At 38.8% G+C, this 22772-nt stretch overlaps 1 protein-coding gene across 16 annotated transcripts in view; it reads left to right on the top strand.

The window, feature by feature from the left end:
- Positions 1–22772, top strand: part of foxp2 (forkhead box P2) — an 808606-nt gene that overhangs the window by 690847 nt on the left and 94987 nt on the right. The window lies entirely within an intron of this gene.

Here is a 22772-nt window from a genome sequence, read left to right on the forward strand (position 1 = left end):
ATTGACGAATTGGGGCCGATGTTTTTAAAGTGCAAACCTTTAAAACTTGTGTTGGTTGTAATGCAATTACATCGCCAACTCTTTAAGCGCTGCTTCGAAAGCTCGATTCTTCTCTAATACGGGGCTGCACAAGAACGCAACCATGGCATTCTGGATGAACTGACTGTAGAAGCATTTATCTGTGGCCCCACATGGTGACAATGGTGCAGGGCCCATTCTGCTTTGTATTTGAATGGCAGCTCTTCTCTTCCATCATTGCCCAAACCAATACCAGCTCGACTGTCTTGGCAGATGCTGCAGCCAGACCTTGTGTGGGCAGAGGTTCTGATGGTCGCAATCACAAGCTTCTTGAGCATTAGTATTACCAGAATATTGAAGTACCAGAAAATGAGAAAAAATATTTAATAATAGTTGCATTATAGGTTGAATGCTGGTTTATTAATATTTTTCTTGGCATTTATTAGCAGGATTCAAATGCACAACCCTTTACTTTGATGATATTGTCTGTATTGTTTCTGTGGTAGCTATAGGTTCAGTATATGAATACAACAAAGAACAATACAGCAGTGGAACAGGCCCTTCAGCCCTCCATGCTTGTGCTGACACATTTTATCCTTCCATATTGAAAGTGTCTTCAGGATCCGTATCCATCTATTCCTTTCCTGTTCGTGTATTTGTCCTGGTGCTTCTTGAAAGCTGCTATTGTGTCTGTTTTCACCACCTCCTCTGGCAGCACATTCCAGGCACTTACCTCCCTTTGTTTCCTCGCACATCTCTTTTAAACTCCACCCCCCCCCCCCCAAAGCCCTTCCCACCTTGACGGTTTGTCCCCAAGTAAGTGATGCCCCCACCCTGGGAAAAATGATGGTCAATAGGAAGGAAATCCTTTTGCAGAGTACAGGGGCTGTTTTGGAAACTATTATTAACAATTACATATATTATAAACAAGTTGTTGTATGTCTATTGATTATGATTTGAATCCAGTACAGGGGATCCCCAATTTATGAACAGCCGACTTACAAACACTGGTACTTCTGAACAAAATACCAGACAATGGTGTAATTTGAAAAAATCTGACACATAGACATTTCCTGTTAATACAACTGGCTATTTTATCATTTCCTGCATTGTGTTCCAACTTGCATGCCTATTGACTTGCAACCAAGTGCAAGAACGGAATCCATTTGCAACTGTATTTGCTAACCATTGCGTAAGTTACTACTCGTGGTGGAATCAAAGTTCTTCCTTGAACTCTGCATCTCTAATTCCTTACCAATTGAAAACAAACTGCATTTTTGTGGGGTCACCTAAGAGTGTTTCACAATAATGCTACTTAGCACATTGCTTGGATTGCATTGAGGGAATTTTGCTCTCAATCTATTGTGCTCCAATTGGCAGCACCAAATGCTGATACTGGCCACAAAAATTAGGAGCAAAGGGCTGTTTGTCCCAAATTTTTGATCAATACAAACAAAACTAACAAATATTGTAAATCAGGTGGACAATCTTTAGAGTGTTTTTCTGCTTTTACTATGCTACTAGCAAAAGCAAAATACTGCAAATATTGGAAACGAAATTAAATAGAAAATGCTTAGAAGACAGCAGCTGTGGAAAAAGAAACAGTCAACTGCTTTCAATTGGTTGTCCTCTGAAAGGCTGTTGTACTGAAACGTTAATTCTGCTTCTTCTCCAGTGTTTGGCCTGCTGAGGATTTCTTGCTTTTTTTTGTTTATTAGCTCTTTTTACTTCATAAACAAAATTCTAGTGGTGCAGTGAGTGGTGCCCTCGTCTCTGAGCCAGTAGGTCTGAGTTCAAAACCCACTCTCGGACTTGATGGTCAAGGAAGGTGCATTCATAACACAACCAAACAGGTGGAGCATCCACTTGTAAATCCAATGTATGTGAATGGGGGGGGTGAAAATTGCAAGAAAGACCCTGGTTAGCTATGAAATGGAATGAGAATTGGAGGTTCTCCCATCAGTAATCGTAGCTCTGGAATGCAGCATGCAAGTAAAAGTGCCACATCGGTTCTAGGTTCCTGATGGGACTCAGTTGGTTTGACAGCTGGTGTGGATTAAATTGGTACCGACAGCACAGGGTTTGATTTCTTTTGTACCGAGGGTAGATTTGAGACATGCTTCCTTGACATAACTATGGTAGTGGAACCGGCAGAGAACTCAAGAAGAGGAAGATTGCTTAAATATATGTATATGTAAATACAGTGATCAGGACTAACATTAGCAGGTTGCAGGATGGAGGTCTGGCTGATTTTCTTTCTCCCGAATTTTGATTAAATTGCAAAGCTGAATACATATACTCTTATTACTATTAGTGTAAAAAGAGCAGAAATGTAAATGGTCATATCTTTCTGTCTCCGTCAGACTTCTAAACATGGTAGACTGATATCTAGACAGTTTGGGTTCAACATTTGTAGGGATTTTATAAAAAGAATCTGTAATATAAGATTTGATACCTGGACACTGAAAATAATGATCTTATTGATCAGAGTCAACATGGAATTATGAAGGGGAAACTCATGTTTGACAAACCTTTTCGAGAGGTTGTTACTAGCAGAGTAGATAAATGGGAAGCAGTTTGTAAGGGGAGATGGGTTTCCAGAAGACTTTTGATAAGTCCTCATCCAGGAGGCCATGTAAACAAAATTAGAGCTCCTAGGTTGGGGAAATGTATGAACATGGATTGAGAGTTGGTCAATTTGAAAGGAAAAAAGGAAGAGATGAGAAAGAACTGGGGAATTTTCAAGTTGGCATGCTGTAACTAGTGGGCTTCCACAAAGAATTAGTGCTTGGGCCACAGCTATTCATAATCGATATCAATCATTTTGATTTAGAAAACAAATATAATATTTCTAATAAAAACAGAATACTGTGGATGCTGGAAATCTAAAACCAACACAGATAATGCTGGAGAAACTCTGTGGAGTGAGAAACAGAGTTAACATTTGAATATGTTTCTTCTTCAGAATAGTTCTCCAGAATTTTCTGATTGTTTGTAATACTTCTAAGTTCATGTATGACACAAAACAAAGTGGGGACATGTATTCTGATGATAATAAAAAGAGGTTTCAATTGGCTTTGGACAGGTTGAAGGAGTGGACAAGAACATGGCAGATTTAATACAATGTAGATATATTTGATGTTATCCATTTTGGTAGGATGAATGGAGGGACAGCTTCTATTTAATGGTGAGAGATCTGGAAGTGTTCATGTCCAAAAGGACTTTGGTATTCTTGTTCATATATCACTGAAAGCTGTTTACAAATGCAACAAGCAATTTGGAAGACAAATGGTATGATGGTCTTTATTGGAGAGGAATTGACCAGAGAGTAAAGATTCCTTTCTTCAGTTGCATAGAATCTTTAGTGACACCAAACCAGAGATATTGAATGCAGTTTTGGTCCCGTTATCTAAGGAAGGATAAGTATCTAAGGTTCACCATATTAATTTGTAGGTTAGTAGGACTGTCCTATGAAGACAGATTGATACAGAGATTAGCAGGATGAGAGGGGATATCATTGAAACTTACCAAGTCCTCAAAGGGATAGGACAGTTAGATGCAAAAAGGACATTTCCCTTGGCTGAGGGTGGGAGTTTTTATAACCAGGGACAGTCTCAGAAGAAGGGATGCACCCCTTTGGACAGAGAAGAGGACTTTTTCATTAAAAGGTTGTGAATTTTGGAATTCTAAACCTTAGAAGACACTGGAAGTTTTTCAAGAAGCTGTCTATCTCTGCCTGCAAAATAGGTGCGATCACCTTTTGAGGAAGAAAGCTCCAAAGAATCTCAACCCAGTATTAATCAGGTGATGCCTTGTTTTTACAAGTGGCCCCTTGTGTAGATTGACTCATAAGAGAAAACATCCGTCCCACATTCACCCTCTGAATATACCTTAAGTATATTAGAATTAGAATTAGGTTTATTGTCACATATGTTCAAGTACAAAGTACAGGTGTCCAATGAAATGTGTATAATGTTGCCACAAAAGACACTATCTTACGTACAAAGTACCCAGGCCTAAAATAGATTAGTTACTAAAATAGACAAATAAAGAGCAAAACTAAAAGTTCTGCATTATAGTTTTTCATAGTATAAATTAGGAAGATAAAGAAAGAAAGTTAAAAGACAAATGTTACTGCCTTCTATAGCCATCAGTTTCTCCATGCTGTGGGATTTCCACACATGGTCTCACCCTCCCACTGTGCCGGGCTTGAGCTCTGTGACAGGCTGACCGCACCAGGCCCCAGTCTGCGGACAAATCTGCTCCGGCCTTGCAAACGCTGGCCGCCTTGATTGGTCTTGGCCCACTGATCACTGTCCATCCCACTCTGCTCTGGCCCACTGGCCATCTCCACTCCAGACTGGCCCACTGACAGGTGATCATGTCCAATCTGGACTGGCCCACCCACTCCACTCTGGCCTACCAATGGCTGGCCATCTCCACTCAGCACTGGCCGTTCTGCTCTGCAATGGCACACTGACTGCTGACCATCCTGCTCTGTACCAGCACACTGACCGCTACCCATCCCACTCCACACCAGCCCACTGACTGCTGACCATCCTGCTCTGTACCAACCCACTGACCGCAGACCATCCAACTCCACACCAGCCCACTGACCGCTGACCATCCCACTCCATACCAACCCACTGACCACAGACCATCCGACTCCATACCAGCCCACTGACCACAGACCATCCGACTCCATACCAGCCCACTGATGGCTGACCATCCTGCTCCACACCAGCCCACTGACCGCTGACCATCCCGCTCCACACCAACCCACTGACCATCTCACTCCACACCAGCCCACTGACCATCTTGCTCCACACCAACCCACTGACCATCCCGCTCCACACCAACCCACTGACTGCTGACCATCCTGCTCTATACCAGCCGACTGACCACTGACCATCCCGCTCCACACCAGCCCACTGACCACTGACCATTCTGCTCCACACTAGCCAACTGACCATCCCGCTCCACACCAACCCACTGACCATCCCGCTCCACACCAACCCACTGACCACTGACCATCCCGTTCCACACCAGCCCACTGACCACTGACCACTGACCATTCTGCTCCACACTAGCCAACTGACCATCCTGCTCCACACCAGCCCACTGATGGCTGACCATCCTGCTCCACACCAGCCCACTGACCACTGACCATCCCGCTCCACACCAGCCCACTAACCGCTGACCATCCTGCTTCACACCAGTCCACTGACCACTGACCATCCTACTGCACACCAGCCCACTGCTGGCTGACCATCCTGCTCCACACCAGCCCACTGACCGCTGACCATCCCGCTCCACACCAGCCAACTGACCATCCCACTCCTCACCAGCCAACTGACCATCCCGCTCACACCAGCCCACTGATTTAGATTCACTTTAGATTACTTACAGTGTGGAAACAGGCCCTTCGGCCCAACAAGTCCACACCGTCCCGCCGAAGCGTAACCCACCCATACCCCTACATCTACATCTACCCCTTACCTAACACTGTGGGCAATTTAGCATGGCCAATTCACCTGGCCTGCACATCTTTGGACTGTGGGAGGAAACCGGAGCACCCGGAGGAAACCCACGCAGACACGGGGAAAACGTGCAAACTCCACACAGTCAGTCGCCTGAGGCGGGAATTGAACCCAGGTCTCAGGCGCTGTGAGGCAGCAGTGCTAACCACTGTGCCACCGTGCCGCCCACTGACCACTGACCATCCAGCTCCACACCAGGCAACTGACCATCCCGCTCCACACCAGCCCAATGACCACTTACCATCCAGCTCCACACCAGGCAACTGACCATCCTGCTCCACACCAGCCCACTGACGGCTGACTTCCCTGCTCCACACCAGCCCACTGACCACTGAACATCCTGCTCCATACCAGCCAACTGACCGCTGACCATCGCACTCCGCAACAGGTCACTGACCATCCCGCTCCACACCAGCACACTGACCACTGAACATCCTGCTCTGTACCAGTGCACTGACCGCTGACCATCGTGCTCTGTACCAGCCCACTGATCACTGACGATCCTGCTCCGCACCAGCCCACTGACCACTGACCATCCCACGCAGCACCAGCCCACTGACCGCTGACCATCCCACTCCACACCAGCACACTGATCAATAACCATCCCACTCCACACCAGCCCACTGACCGCTGACCATCCCACTCCACACCAGCACACTGATCAATGACCATCCCACTCAGCACCAGCCCACTGCTGACCATCCCGCTCCACACCAGCCCACTGACCATCCCGCTCCACACCAGCCCACTGACCGCTGACCAGCCTTCTCTGCAACAGCCTAATGACTATCCCGCTCCACAACAGCCCACTGACCATTGACCATCCTGCTCCACACCAGCCCACTAACTGCTGACCATCCTTCTCTGCAACAGCCCACTGACTGCTGACCGTCCCGCTCCACACCAGCCTGTCACTGTTGATCGACCCTCTCTGCACCAGCCTGCTGATCACTGGCTGTTTCAATCAAGTCTCCCCTTATTCTACCAGCATAGTCAATTCAACCTTGTCTCATAGGATACCCCTCCATTATAGGTGTCAGTATAATAAACCTTGTCTGAACTATTTTCCAAACCATTTATATCCTTTCCTAAAGTAGGAGCCCCATACTCTACAGAGTATTCCCGATGCAATCTCTCTAATGCCCTGTATAATTGAAGTATATCCTCCCTACCTTTGTATTCAATTTTTCTGGCAATAAATGATAATACTCTATTAGCTTTCCTAACTACTTACTGTACCTGAATACTAATCTTTCATGGTTCATGCACTTGGGCACCTAGATTCCCTCTTTGTCTGAGAGCTCTATGATCTCTCACTATTGAAATAATATGTCTTTTTATTTTTCCTGCTAAATGGACATTTTCCAACATTGTATTCTGTTTGCCAGACCTTTGCCCATTCATTTAACCCATCATTTTTATCCTTATGTCTGCTTCTCAATTTACTTTCTTACTTACCTTTCTGGCATCAGCAACTTTAGCAGCTATGCTTTCAGTCCCTTCACCCGGCATTTGTATAAATTGTAAAAGGTTGAGGCCCATTACTGATTCTTGTGGCAGAGCATCTTGTCAACTAGAAAATGGCCTATTTATTTAGTTTTAGCCTCCACACTACCGCCTAACTGTGGTAGTGCTAAAATGGCCTATTTATTGCCTACTCCTTGTTCTCTGTTAATTAGCTAATCTAATTTATTCTACAGAATGCGATTTTAATTTCTGGAATAACCTTTGATGTGGCAACACCTTTCTCAAATGTCAGCTGGAAATCTAAGTACATTACATCCACTGGTTCACCTTTATTTACAGCTTATGTTTCTTCCTCAAAGAACTTCAATAAGTTGGTTAAACATTATTTCCCTGTTACAAAATCATGTTGACTCTGCCTGAATACCTTGAAGTATCCTTCTGTAACATTTTTAATACGAGCTTCTGATCTCTTCCCTTGGGCAGAGAGTAAGCTAACTAGCCTTTAGTTTGCTGCTTTCTGTTTTTGAAGAAAGGAACATAGGAAGAAGAATAAGTCATTCAGTCCATCGAGCTTGCCCTGTCATTCAATATGAACATGGCTGATTGAGTTCTTCATTACCATTTATCCACCTCATCTCTATAACCATGTATGCCATTAGTAATCAGAAATTTATTAATCGTTAACCATACTCAGAGAAAGAGCTTCCACAGCCCTCTGTAATAAATAGAATTCCAAAGGTTCACAGCCCTCTAGAGTAAAAGATAATTCTACCTGTCTCAGACCTAAGATTTTTAAATTATATCCTTATTTTTAACTTGTGCCCCATCTGGGGAAACATCTTGCCTGCACCTCCCCTATCTATTCCTCATTGTAAATTTTATTAAAATTACCCCTTATTTTTAGGTATACTTACTGCTGCTCCAGCACTCTTCATTGAACCATCTTTAAAAACTTTCTATTGCCTACTTACATTTACACATCTTAATGGATTTTTGCAACCCACCTCAGCTAACTTGTCCCTTATTGTAATTTTCCTTATTCAGATTTAACACCCTTACTTCAAAATGAATTACCTCACTTTCCAACAGAATGTAAAATACTATCATATTGTGGTCACTCATCCTTCAAATGTTTTGCAACAGGATTGTTAATTAGCCCCTTTTAATTATATAATATTAGATTTTAAAATAGCATGTCAACTAGTTGGATCCTCAACATACTACTTCAAAAAAACATTCCTCACACATTTCAGAGACTCATCATCCATAGCATCAATACTCAGTTGGTTTTCCCATTCTTAATGCAGTTTGAAGTCACTAATGACAATGGTGTTGCCCATGCTGCATGTTTCTCTCAACTCCTAATTAATGCTATATCCACTGGGCCATGGCTATTTGGTGGCCTATAAATAACTTCAACCGAATCTGCCACCCTGTGCTATTTCTTAATTTCACCCAAATAGAGGTCTGTTGTTTCTGATCTGAGATCCTTCACTTGAAATGTATCTTTCTTGTTGGTCTGTATCTATTCTGTGTACTCTGAAATATCCTTGAATGTCTGCTATTGCATCTCTGTTGCCTTATCTTTTGCCTCATTCGCCAGTTCACTTCAGCTCGCTCTGCTTTCATGCCTTCATAATTGGCTTTGTTTAGCTTAAAATACGAGTCTTAACTTCACTCTTCTCTCCTTCAAGCTCAAAGTGAAGTTCAAACATATTATGATCACTGTGGGATGGATTCTGTATTATGTATTAATTAATTAATTATTCCTACCTTGTTGCATAAGTCTACAATAGCCTTCTCCTCTGTTGAGAGCATTAGAAGATTCCTAAAGTTAACCATTTACACTAAGAGGAAATATTAATGCTGACCCTTGCCTGTAGTCAGCCTGTTTAATATTACATGAAACTATCACATCTCAAATGCTTTATCATCAGAACTGTAGCCAATTGGCAATTTGAGTGAGAAAGACCTTCATAACTCACATAACCCCATCATTAGTTTATCATTATGTCCAGTGCCCTTGATGAATAAATCTACATGATGAACAATGAAAGTGAACAGAGGGTAGTACACCAGATAGTAGAATCTGGGGCGAGAGCAGGAAGTACAGCCTAAGATTGCCTACTGAATTGTTCTAATTTAGCAGGATTGAACTTTTACTTGCTGACAGCAAAAGTCCTGCTTTTAACTTGGAGATTTTATTTTTGTTTACAACATTTTGAGGCTATTGTTCCCATTTTAAAATAGGAAAACTGAGCAGATTTGATAACTAGTAAACTGTTGATCTGCAAATAAAATCATATATGCTTATCAGACTAAATTTACTGGACAATAAATTTTAAGAAAAATGTACTATTGTTGATAAAATGGAATACAGCATAGCTTTTCATATAAGGATGCCAAAACACCCATAAATTGTTCATACCAGCAACAATTCATTTGTCTCTGTGGTTATCTACCATGGTTGAAGGTATTCCTGGAGTTTGATCAAGTGATTTCTGAACACTTGTCAAAGCTATCCAGCATCAATTGACCTAACCCAAGTTTAAATGTCATTTTAGAGGCAACAGGCTCATTATTTAGGGCACATTGGCACATCATTCTAAATTCAGCTGAACACGCAAGTTTCTGAGCTGCTGAATGGCTTGCCTTCTGTAAAGGAGAATTTTCATAGATAATAGAAAATACAGTACAGGAAGACACCATTTAGACGTAAAAACAGAAAGTGTTGGAATAACACAGCCTGACTGGCAGTATCTGTGGAGAGAGATAAACAGTTAATATTGTGAGTCCAGGATGGCTCTCCAGAAATTTTATTATATTGGACTGGAAATTTGTTTTCTCTTCCCAGACTGGCTGGGTTTCTCCAGAACTTTCTGTTTTTATTTTGGATTTTCAGTATCTGTGAAATTTTGCTTGTACATAAAGAGACAATTTGCCTTTGGTGCCTCTGATGGCATCTCTTCTATGCACTCCTTTTCCCCTTTTCCTTACATATTCATATTTTTGATATCCCTATTATGTTCATTCCCTTTTAGGTGAGGTTCTGGGCTCTTCCTCAGTAGGCAATCAGGATGAGTTATTGCATGGTCCAACACCAGGGTAATTGTTGGGACTGAGAAGAACTGAAATTGGGACATTTATGAAGGTGCTAAATGATACAACATAACGGTTATTAGAAGTCCCAATTAAATGTCCTGCTCTTCCTGGTCTTACCAAAGAACGTGTTCTCCTTCTCCCCTGCTAGATTGCATTAACTGGGGCTTCTCAGGTGGTAAAAAGTGAGGACTGTAGATGCTGGAGATCAGAGCTGAAAAATGTGTTGCTGGAAAAGCGCAGCAGGTCAGGCAGCATCGAAGGAGCAGGAGAATCAACGTTTCGGCCCGAAACGTCGATTCTCCTGCTCCTTCGATGCTGCCTGACCTGCTGCGCTTTTCCAGCAACACATTTTTCAGCTCTTCTCAGGTGGTTGCTCAGTTGATAGTTAAAATGCTTTAAAGGTCAGTTAGGCATGATATTACCCCAAATTCCCATGTATTAACATCAATATATTAATGAGGTTACTGCCTAACTAATAAAAGTGCCCAGTGAAACTGATGGCAGGTGGGGATTAAGTGACAAGTCTTTGCACAGTCATCAGAGCTGGGCATCCGCCTATTGTAGTGGGTTTAAATCACAGTCCCCTTTCTACACCCCTTACTTTTGTCCACTGTATCATCACCACCCTCACTAATCAATAAAAATCTTTTAACTTGTGGCCCTTAAATTTTATTTTGGGACTGTGTTGTAGATTTTCACATGAAAGGCAATTGTTCATTCTCAACAACTTCTGAATAGGTGAAGCCACCCAACCCGCCTGTATCTATGTAATTAAATTGGCAGTCACAAGAAAAGCAATGACAGCACAATTGTGAGAAATGTTGTTCAGAAATTTTGGTTAAGACATCACTTGGGACAGGGTGAAACTTTCATTCTGCATCATATAATTGATCAGGTAGGTTTATTTGTGATAATTGATACAAACTATTCAAATTTTTTATTCCTGTTACTGATATCTCACAGGTTGAGCAATGCAAAATCTATATCAAAATAAAAGTATTATTATATTTATGTTTTATCTGACATTATTCTATTCACACATTCTTAATAACATGCTAGATGTCCCTACACCTCAAGGGCTACAAGAGGTCAAGAAGACAACTCATCACCACCACCTTAAGGGCTGTAGGGATGGACAGTAAATTTTGGCTTTACCAATGACTCCCATATCCCATGATCAAATAAAAGAGGCCAAAGCAACTGAAAGCATGGAAGCTGCTAATAATGGTGTGGACAAAGGAGGGAAGAGAGAAGATCAGAATAAAGTAATAACGATTGCAGTACGATGTTACAGAACAAGGGAGGCTCAAGTCTGTAAAGAATAACAATGACCCAGACAGATGTTGATAACTTGAAGTTTACGTTTTGGTAAGCTAGAAGGTAACGTGTGTCCATTATGGTGGGATGATAGGCATGCAGGAGCTGCTGCAATCTAGGACATAGGCACAAGTGTTGACTCAGCTGCAAGGAGGCCATTCAGTCTATCAAGTCTTTGCTAGATCTTTGAAAGAAGGATCTGCTTATTTAAATATTCCCAATTTTGTCTGCAACCCTGATTACATTGGATGCATAATGCAAAACAAGCCATTGAGATTGTCCACATTGTCATTTATGCCACACTCAAGCCTCTCTCCGTTTTTCAGTTTCTAATTTAATAGGTATTGCTCTGTATTGCTTCCTGCTTCATATATTTATCTGACCTATTCCTCAATGCATACATTTCATTCTCCTTAACCACTCCCTGTGGTAGCAAGTGTCCCATCCTCCCCAATCTCTAGGAAAATAAGTTTATTTTGAATCTCCTATTTGATTTCTTGGCTTTACATTGATAGTCTCTAATTTTGCTTTGCCACCCCTAGTTAAAAATATTCTCTGATGTTCAGTCTGCCAAAACCTTTTATGTCACTCCCCAGCTTTCTCTTTGTAGTTCTTCATCATTTCCTGTTAGTTATTCCCTCATACTTCTCATATCATCTTTGTAAATTTTTTTTGCACCCTCTCCAGGGCCTTTATATTTTTACCAGTTTGGTGACCTGAATTGTACATAGTGCTCTAGATGTGATCTGAAAAAGGCTCAATACAAATTTAGCATAACATATCTTCTTCTCAATTATATCCCTCTAGAAATAAACCCTAGTGTTTGGTTTGCTATTTTTATGGCTTTGTTAACCTATGTCATTACTTTTAGTAATTTGTGTATTTGTACTCCCTCTGCTCTTCTTTCTGATTTAGTTTCTTATTTTCTAAGTAATATACATTTTGTCTTGCCACACATTAATTTGCCAATTATGTACTCATTCTGAAGTTGGTTAATAGCTTATTTTAATTTGTTGCAGTCCTCTCCAGTATTGACTGTCCCTCCAGAATTGATGCTATTTGCAAATTTAGAAAGTATAGGTAGAAATTAATAAGAGCATGGCTCCTCAAGCAGTTTGACAGAGACAATGGTGGGGTTCAAAGGGAAATGGAAAGATAGAGCAGATTATCATCAGTGTGGAAGTATTTGAGCAAGTCAAACTCGTGTCTATGGATATTATTGATGAAGGACAGACTGTAGACACTTGAGAATAGCACCCTGGATAAATCAGTTCTAACAAAGGGTCGTTGTATTCAAAACATTATTTCTGGCTGTACACATGGTGCCTCACCTGCTGAGTTTCACTAGCACTTTCTGTTTGTGTTTCAGATTTCCAGCATCTGCAATTTTATGATTTATTTTACCTTGGATAAATCACTTGGGTAATCCAAAGGTAATATTGTGGTTGTGGGAAAGGAAGCCATTAATTTATGTACCTTGTCTATAATCAAATAGGCAAGTGAAACCAAGTGAGGGTAGTCCTACTAAACTGGACAGTGCAGGAATGACATTAGAGAATTATAGTGTGGTCAACAATGTCAAAAGCTGTCAAAAGATCAAACTGGAGGGTAATTACAGTCATAGCCACAGGACATGATATATTTAGGGTAAATGTCACATTTACCTTTGCTTTATTAAAGAAAATGATCACATCCTCTGTGATTATAAATGCGTGTATTCTTCTAGGTAAGAAATATTTTAATTTAAAATTCTTCTCTCCCTATTTCTATGCCGTACGCCAGACCCTCGACTCTGTAGAATGTCTGTACTTATCAAATTCTGGTCTTTTGGGCATTTCAGTCTTAGTTGGTCAACAAGTCAAGAGTGTGGTGCTGGAAAAGCACAGCAGGCCAGGTAGCATCTAAGGAGCAGGAGAATCGAAGATTTGGGCATAAATGAGGCTCAACTTGTGCCTATGCCTTCAGCTATTCCCAGGCCCTATTCTGTAGTATTTCCTCCTGAAACCTCTGTACGCCTTTTTCCTTCTTTAAGATATTCCTTAAAATGTACCTCTTTGACTAAGTTCCTGGTCTGTGTGGTTCATTTTATTACGTTAAAATGCCTATGTTAATATAAGTTTTGGTTTTAAATGTAAGTAAGTTCAACATTTTCTCTTGAGGTTTTGCAAAATGTAATCTTTGCTCAGTTCCCTCAATATAATGCAAAAATGCATTCCTACAGCCTTTGCATCATTGTGTATTAATTTAGATTGAATACATTTATAGAGCCATTTAAAACCTGTTTGTATTTTAGAAATGAAGTATTATTAAGATTCCAGAAGTAAATGCAATGTAATATTGTCCAATTTTAAGCATTTGCATCATCAGCTCATTGTAAAACATCAAACATAGTTTGCTTTGTATAACGTGGTACTGTTGAAGTAGAAGTGCAATACGCAGGGGCAGATTTATATACATGCCTACTTTATACTGTCTGTGACCTTTGAGATGTACAGTATTAATTTATTTTTGGACTCACTACATTGTGCATAATATGGTGAACATATTCAGGTTCATTAATATGTCCTGAAATTTATTTCACCCATTAATGAGAGGTGACTTACAGTGCATTACCCATCCTTTGATTGGATTCACTGTGTCACCTAGCCTCTCAAGTTGTGCGTGCATGTGTTTCAACAAAGCCATTTAGCAGTGAAGTATATGTTGCAATAATGGAGATTATAAAATATATCTTATATAGTAATCTATTTCAGCAAAACACAAATAAATTCAAAAAATCTGTGAAGGGTAGGCTGCTATATGGTTGTATTCTGCAGTACTCATCCATGTGTGTTATGTTAGTATCTGCATAATGTATCAGGTCCTCAGAACCATGAGTGAACAATTCTTTGTTGTTGTGACTCCAGTGTCATCACATATAATGGTACCAGAAATTTACATTATACTGGCCCAGCAGAAGTCCTAATACATATACATGCTTGGAATTATCTAGAAATTCATATGGACTCATTGCTCTGCATAGAAACCTTTGTGGACGTAACAACATATAAAAATATAAGAAATAGAAATAGGTGAAAACTACACAGTCCATTAAACCCACTCAATGGATGATCTTTGGCTTCGATTCTAATTTCCCATTCTCAGCCAACGTTCTTGACTCCTCAAAGCACCAGAACTCCTTCCATCGTAGTCCTAAACACTCAATGACAACCCATTCACAACCTTCTAAGTCAATGAATTCCAATGAGTCTCAACACCTCCCCATCCCAAACCCAACCCATTGAATGAAGATATTTCTCTATATCTCCATTTTGAGATTTGGCTCAGAAATGCAGGCTTAATTGGTAATGAGTTGAAAGTCTTTACACTGGTTAACACATGGTCTACTTTAGTGATTAGTCATTCTACTGGAACTGATCACAAAAACCAACATCCCCAAGTTTTAAAGAAGATGTCCAGTTCAATTCCCCAGTGCCTTGATTTGAACTGGTAAAGACTGTAAATGTACTTGCAAAAAGCAGAATTTTATTTCTGGCATTTCTTTGTGGTAATGCACTTTTGAGTTCACCTGAGAAGTTAGAATGATCTGTGCCATTAGTGCTATTCTCAACAAAAGCAACAGAAGGTACTTTTTAAGGAATAGATGTAATGGGGTTTGCGATATTTTATGTATGTAATCAGAAGTGTTTCATCTGGCATTCTGACTAAAATTAATTGAAATTTCATAATACTTCAGGAGAGCATTGTGGCCAAATGTAAGTCGGGACTGGTGAAGCAGAATTCCCTGTTTATTATAAAAGTGGTCAAACAAACAGTTCTGTAAAACTAGAGGAGTTATTGATATACAATAGGAGAGAAATGTTGTTGTATTGAGGGACATGATTACTATATACTATACATCATTTATTACTTTGCAACTGAGGTAGTCTTACATGTATATATCTATCTAGCATATATACAGCCTCTCACACTAAGATGACATGTATAATTGATGTTAATAGCTACATCCTGAGGGCAATTTGAGGCTAAATCCTCCGAGGCATATCATGAGGTTCATTATTGGATCATTATTTCTCTGTAGATCAACGGTCCATGGTTCCTTCCCCTCTCCAAATTTGGAATCCCAGTTGGAAATGACATTTTGTATACACATATATGGGAAGCAAAGGATACTGAAATAGCATATAATTGAATTATATTAATGTTATATTTTGCTAATGTCAGAATTTCTACTCTTCAGATAATGGCTTTTTGCAGGAGGGGAGTGGGGGAGGTGAGAGCAGGGAAAAACTACATAATTGTCCTGAAACCCAGAGATACCTTCCTACTACTTCAGGTCCGGAAGAAAAGTAAATGAAAATCACTTTAAGAGGCCTCATCTCATTTTGGATCCCTGTTCCGCAGTCCAGTGAAAAAATTCTAATAGCCTCCGCATTCAGGCCAGGGTTAACAATCCCAGTCAGGTTAGATCATTCCATTGTACCCTGATTTTACATTCATGGCAGAAATTCATTGTTTTAGACAGATGGCCTTGTCACCTCTTCAGAAGATTTGGTTAATATTGAAGGTGGCACAGTCCCTGCAGGCAAAGGCAGATGTGGCACTGTCCTTCAGCAAGGTTTCCAGTGGGTGAAGGGTGTTAAAACTGCACCCTTTAAAGTTTTGAAATGTTGTAAAGAATGAATGCTTATATGAAAAATTTTACTCTTCAAAATACTGTCCAATTCTAATAAAGTTTTTGATTTTTTTTTGAAAAACATCTCAGTTTGTTTGTTGGCTCATATTTAAACATTAGAATGACATTTGTTTTTTGAATTCATCATAAAATAATGCATTCCCAGCAGACTATATTGTCAATAGCTGTTTCATATCTTCCTATTTTAATGGAAGAAATATGTACCAACAAAACCTAAATGCCACTGAATTCTGTCGTGGGTATCACAAACGGTGCTGCAGTAAGTGGTTTGGTTTGACAACTACTTGCTGTAAGCGAGTAAATGTCATTTAATATGTCAGTTACATTCTACAAGCTTCCATCAGGAGGTTTTTTTGGAAAACCCTATAATCAGTTGCTGGTTACGAAAAAAAACTCAGATTCTTGTAAATAGGACACTCAATGTTAAGATTGCTTGCAATTCTTTTTGCACACATCTAATAGCATATAGCTGATGTCAAGTGGAAGTAAACCTGTGGAAAACAAACCATTTTGCAGATAGCAATACCTGTAAGTAATATGAATTGTTGGAACTGAGAATTTCATTGGAGTTGTTCAATATAACCTGAATTATAACCTATAGTCAATTGACTGTGTTAGTTTAAAGATGCAGGAATAACAGTAACAAAATTTACCTGCATAAATGCATGGGAGCAATAAAAGAATTATGCTCGTTCTACATGTACAATCTGATTACTGTGACCAGAGTGTTAATTGGATTCTAACTGCCAGATCTGATATATCTAGCTTTGTAGTGGAAACCCTTTTGAAAGTGATGAACTGTAATTCACTGAGCTGCTTGAAGCACTTGTAATTTACTGTGTGTCATACTATGAAGAGTACGACCTAATGGACTTCACATTACCTGTAGCATCACAAGCCTCCAAGTGAAACTAGCTGCTGTAAAATGATAGTGAAAGACAGTGAGATAGATGTGAAATCTGCAATATTTAGCTGAACTCCAATCTTCATGTCTTTTGCTGACACATGGTGGTTTAGTTAAGTCTGGCAAAACTCATTATCTGACTTAATTAGCTTATATGTAAAATAAAATCCAGTGTGAAATGTTAGTTGTGGAGCAAACATTTTGTCCAAGACTAAATATGGAAATCAAAACAAGTCTAACTTGTAGAAGGTTGTACAAATATAGACGTAGATCAGTTATACAAATGGAGCAGAGAAAAGACTTTTGTTTTATTGTTTACTGGAACATCAGTTTCAGCTTGTGAACTTTTTTCACGAATTCAAGTTTGATTTGTTGTACTGTGTTCACTAGAAGTATGTGAACTAGTAATTAAAATCCCATAAACCATTTATACAGTAACCAAACAGAGTTAAAGTAGTCCATGGTTCCTTCCCCTCTGCAAACTTGGAATCCCAGTAGGAAATGACATCTGCTGTTTGTTATCTGCTGTTTTCAATATACATTATTTGTACTTTATTATCTCATCGTATCATTACTGGAGTTTTATTTTGTACACTTCCTTGATATAGTTTTGTTTGGGAATAGCTTATTCATGTCCATTATTTTCTACTTTAGGACATTTTTGTGTAATTTGAATCATTGTTGCCATGGTAAGTTTTTCGAAGATAAGGTCTTGAAAAGAACCATTAACTTCTGAATGGTCCTATCTTCTATATTTTGCAAAAAGATGACTATGGTTCTTAGCATCTCTTCAATTGCTATTTGTCAACTGGGAAGTGGCAAGGCACCCTGATCTGTCAAAAGATGGTTTTGACCATCAGAAACAGTGAAAAGATTATATTTGTGGTTAATGTACAGATTCGTTTATCCATTGAACTATGTTTTTGCTTTATACATTGCTTTTGTTGGAAGTACAAAACAAATTGGGCTGTAGTGTTTCTGACCATAGTGCAATGTATTTCTTATTTTTTTCCAAACAGAACTGCATGTGAAAAAAACAGAGCTGCATGTGAAAAAAAAACATGCAAGCCAGCAGACTAGAGGGCTTCTAGGAAAGCTATCCAATCTTTGATCCGTTGTTATTAGCCGTCGGTATTCAGACAGAGTAATTGCTGAGCCTCTTGGTACAAGGTTCACAGTAAATCTACCTCAGTTTTCCCTTTTCTTCCTGCCTGCCTCCATTGAAGTTGACCTCTGTCAGTTAGAGAGCCTCATCAGTGACTCCAGCCGCAGCAAGAGCATCTTAATGATCTGAAATTCTTCTGAGAAGTTGGTGATGTTTTCTCATCAGGATCCAATTTGGAGTGCTTTGTTCCATTCTTGAACTTGTCTTTGGAACCACAGAATAGCAAGTCAGTTTGTAGTCTTTTATATTTTTAGAAAGCCAAGAGACACTCCTGCAGGAAAAATTGGGGAGAAAATGTAATACTTGAGAAAATAATCTGTTCTTAGTGATATTTTATAAAGTGATATATTTCAAAATATCCTCTACACAATAACAGTTAAATAAGGATAAAATAAACTTAGGACAAAATGCATTTCAGTTGACAGATATTAATTCCCTAAAATCTGACAGCAAATTTAGCATCAATTACTGATTATTTCAATATAGTAATTCAGATGTGTATAGAAATAAAGCAGAAGTACTGAGAATGGGATAGTTGATGCTGAACTGTTCCTTTTATGTGAGAATGTTTTCAGTAAGATTGGTTCGAAAATGCTTATTACTGTTAGCCCTTCATAGCCTCATCTTTAGAAGTAAAATTTACTGCAATTCAACCTCTATTCCTTTCTATTCACCACACTTGTCAGTCAGCTCAATGCTGTATCTACAGGAATGGAGGTGTTATATTCCAGCAATTATCATGTCATATACTTGAAAATGTAAATGAATGTGTGTGTAAAATTAAATTTATGGGTTGTCAGTGAAGAATAAGAACCAGGAGAGCAATTACTTATCTGCTTTCATCTCTCTAGCTCTGATACATCAGGCAGAAAACCATGCAGATAAATGCTGGAATTAGCATTATGCAGGTCTTAAAATGAATGGGCTGGTGTCTTGTGTTGCCTTCTATAGCTTTTGTTTTGAAGAGCAAGTGAAATTAAGATGATTATCATCCATCAATCTGCTAGAAAGACAGTGATAGAACAAAGGCCACTGAAATTCCATGTTTACAGTATTTGGTTTTCAAAGAGTGTCAGACTTATTGGGACAGTTTTACGGTTTGTTGAAATAGTATTTGAAAAATTTGTTCCTCTTTTACCGACAATTTAGAAACATTTTTTAGAGATACTAACGTGACTAATACTGAACATGTTCTAACTGACGTAAAGCTAGCAATGTGTTTTAGAAATGTATATTAACCTTTACAATCAGTTGCATTAATAATATTTAATCAATGAGTTAAATTTAAAGCATCTCCACATTGTAACTGGATATAGCATCATACCGATGTTAATTTGTCTCAGTAGCTCTCAGCAGCAAAACTACATTGTCAGTTTTTGTTCTTGATTCTTAAATGTTCTAATTAATTTATTCGTTCATTTTGAACATTTGGTACAACAATATCGATGTAATACTAGGGGCATTTGCTAGTTCAGTAAATTGTCTGTAGCACAAAGTTTCAGACATGGGCCAACATTTAAATAGTGAGATCAAAAATCTGCTGGCTCTAATTCACCAAGTTTTAGGACTCCAGGAACAATGCTGTAGATTTGTTTGAATATGAATGTGCAGTGGGATGTAGTTTGACCTTCAGCTGTGATTTCAGTTCATCAGGATTAGTCAAGCTAGGCGATCAAGACTGCTAATGCATAATGACTTATAAAATGAAAAATGTGTAGTGACCATGCAAATGTTTCAGCTAATCAAAGAGGAGAACTTTAGCTTTGAGAGAAAAGAACAACAAGGGCATGTCAAGGCCTAAAGTGAAGATGTGTGCAAAATAATCTGAGCAGCTTTATTAGCAAGAGACAGTTTCGAAGTTTCATTTCAAGCTCTTCACATTTGTACAGTATGTTATTTTGCATATATAGTACCAAAAATGAGATTGGATGAATCACATTTTTTTCTTCCCGTTAAAAACTGCTTTAAGATGATCTGAGACAATATTCACATTGAGAGTTCAAGGTTACTAAAATAGTAACCCATCTATTCCACATTCATTTTTCAGCAAGAAGGAAAACTGTTTGTTGTCTTTATTCACATATTGGGGCTGATTTTATTCTTATTCACCTGTCAGTGACTGAACATCAGAACAAATAAACAGGAACAGGTCACTGGGCTGCTCAGATCCTGATGATTTCTGAATTTAAACTCTAAAGTGCATGGACATAAAGCCCCCATTCAAAACTGTATGGGCCTCAAAGCCTTGTTCAAATTGGGATCCACTTGATGTGATTTTAACAAAACTTGAGCAGGGAATCCACAGCACCTTACAGCCAAGGCTAAACCAGATTTGTAGACACGAACGTTTAGTTGAATCTAAAACTTTGTTTTGTGGGGCCAAACAGCAGCAGATCATATACAAGCCTGACTAGAAGAGGTGCAGCCCACTGTCCCCTCCATTGAACCCTACCTCATCTTTTACTTAACTGGAAGTTGACAGAATATTAAGCAGTTCTGGTGGGATTTACCCGTGGCCTCCTCCCAGGTGAGAAATTAACTAACTGGAGCAGGATTTTGTGGGGAGCCTATGCAGAGTTGGAATCTGTCCGGTTAAAAAATACTCATACCTCAGAATTCTCACGGACATCTTTGCATCTGATATTTTCTGTGTGTTACATTATGGAGATTGCAAAATTGGTTTAACTCCACCAACAATGGATTACAAAAAATATGTATAAAATAAAATTGAGAGATTGTGGGATTTTAGTTGAAATGTTCAAACTTTCAAAAACTGAGATAAAACTTTGATGGGTAAGCATTTTATAAACCTTAACACTGGATTGTTACCTTAATTACTTTGTCGTATATGTGTTGCCTTACGGCATTCATTTTAAACTATATTCATGGAATAAGTATTGGTACCGTAAAGTGACTCATCACTGCTATATTAAGTATTTGTCCTAAATGTCCAACCATTAGTTTTTTTCATTCTATTGAAGCAAATTCTAACAATATTTTACAAGTTAGCTGGTGTAATGGAGAAGCAGTCTCATACATCATTCAGATGGCATACATGAATCCTCATAGTTCTTTGGCATCATTCACGTACTCCCTGATTTTGGATATTTTCCATTTTAAAGGCTATTAACACAGGTTTTTTTTAATGTTGTTGATTTGATTGTGTGTCTGAATGTTGTAAACAATCACTTACCCCTCTTACTACCATGCTCAGAGATTTTATAACTGATTATGATCTTTGACTTGAAGGAGAAAAATATGTGATGTGTAGTGTATTTAACTCTTTGCCCTACTGGTTATGCTTTGCTGTTTATGCATCATGTGTATATATAGCATGTTAAAGCAATATTTTTTATAGTGGATGAAAATAAAACTGCATGAGAATTTTAAAGTGAAGACAAGCATATATGTGTACTTTGTTCTCTTAATCTTTCTTTTACCAATGTTGTTCATGACTTCTGTCTTGAAATTATTGTTCTTCTTGACAGTGGGTATATGGACCCGAGTTATCCTCTTCCTTCCTCCCACCTAATTCATAAACAAAGTGATCACATGTGAGCCTGAGGGACACTTAAGTTAAACTCTCTTTTTCTCTGCCAGCAAAGTTTCCAAAGATTGGGGTCCTGTAGTCAATTGTAGTGCCTTAAAAACAGTACAAACTCAGATCAACTCAGTTACTAAAAGTGTGTTAAACCTTCCTGATCCAAACAGTTTGGCAATTCAAAGCATGATAAGGATAACTTTATTTTAATAAATTTAATTGATTGACAACACAAATGGTTAGATTTTTGTCTTCATTACTTGGTTGATAATCTGGCCATTTGAAATGATAATAGCTCTCAAGATCATGTGATTTGCTTCACAGGTCACTGCTAAGGCAGTGAAAATAGAAACTTCTTCCATTTTTTTCTTCTGTGCATATTTATGAAATTGTAGTGCATGCATACAGTTTCCATTTACTATATTGTATGTTGTTTGCTGACAATTCATTAGAAAACCTCATCCTGTATGACTAAACACTGCCACCAATGTGAATAGTATTGTTAATGGATGTTTTAATTTTTGAACAACAGAATATTTGGAAGTCACAATGCAGCTAATGTTTATGTGGAGGCTTATTTTCAGTAGGTAGGATGCCAGTTGGCGAGGAGAAAAAGGAAGCTTTTAATTTATTTAAAGCATTGCTGCTTATGATACATGTCCTTTGTTATAACTTGTCAGCTTTACACACCCTGTATTGTTCCTGGCAAAGCAAACTGCAATGAAATGCTTTTCTGGTAAGCTAGAAAATGCTGATATCATTTCGTATATTGAATCTCATGCTAAATTTCTGATCTTTTATATCAGAAGTAATTTTATAGCAGTTATTTTGGGTTGATTTTGCCAAGGAATTTTGAAATTTAATATTTTCATTAGTTAAAAGTAGTATCCACCGAAAACCAATTGAACAATTACCTTCAAATCAAAAAAGTTGTCAAATTAAATCAGATTAAATCACTTGTTACTATAATAATTCATTTTCTGAATATTGTCATATCACTTTCTTAATAGTCCATAAGAAAA

This window comes from Chiloscyllium punctatum, chromosome 32 (genome assembly GCF_047496795.1).
Source record: "Chiloscyllium punctatum isolate Juve2018m chromosome 32, sChiPun1.3, whole genome shotgun sequence".
Classification (NCBI taxonomy): domain Eukaryota; kingdom Metazoa; phylum Chordata; class Chondrichthyes; order Orectolobiformes; family Hemiscylliidae; genus Chiloscyllium; species Chiloscyllium punctatum.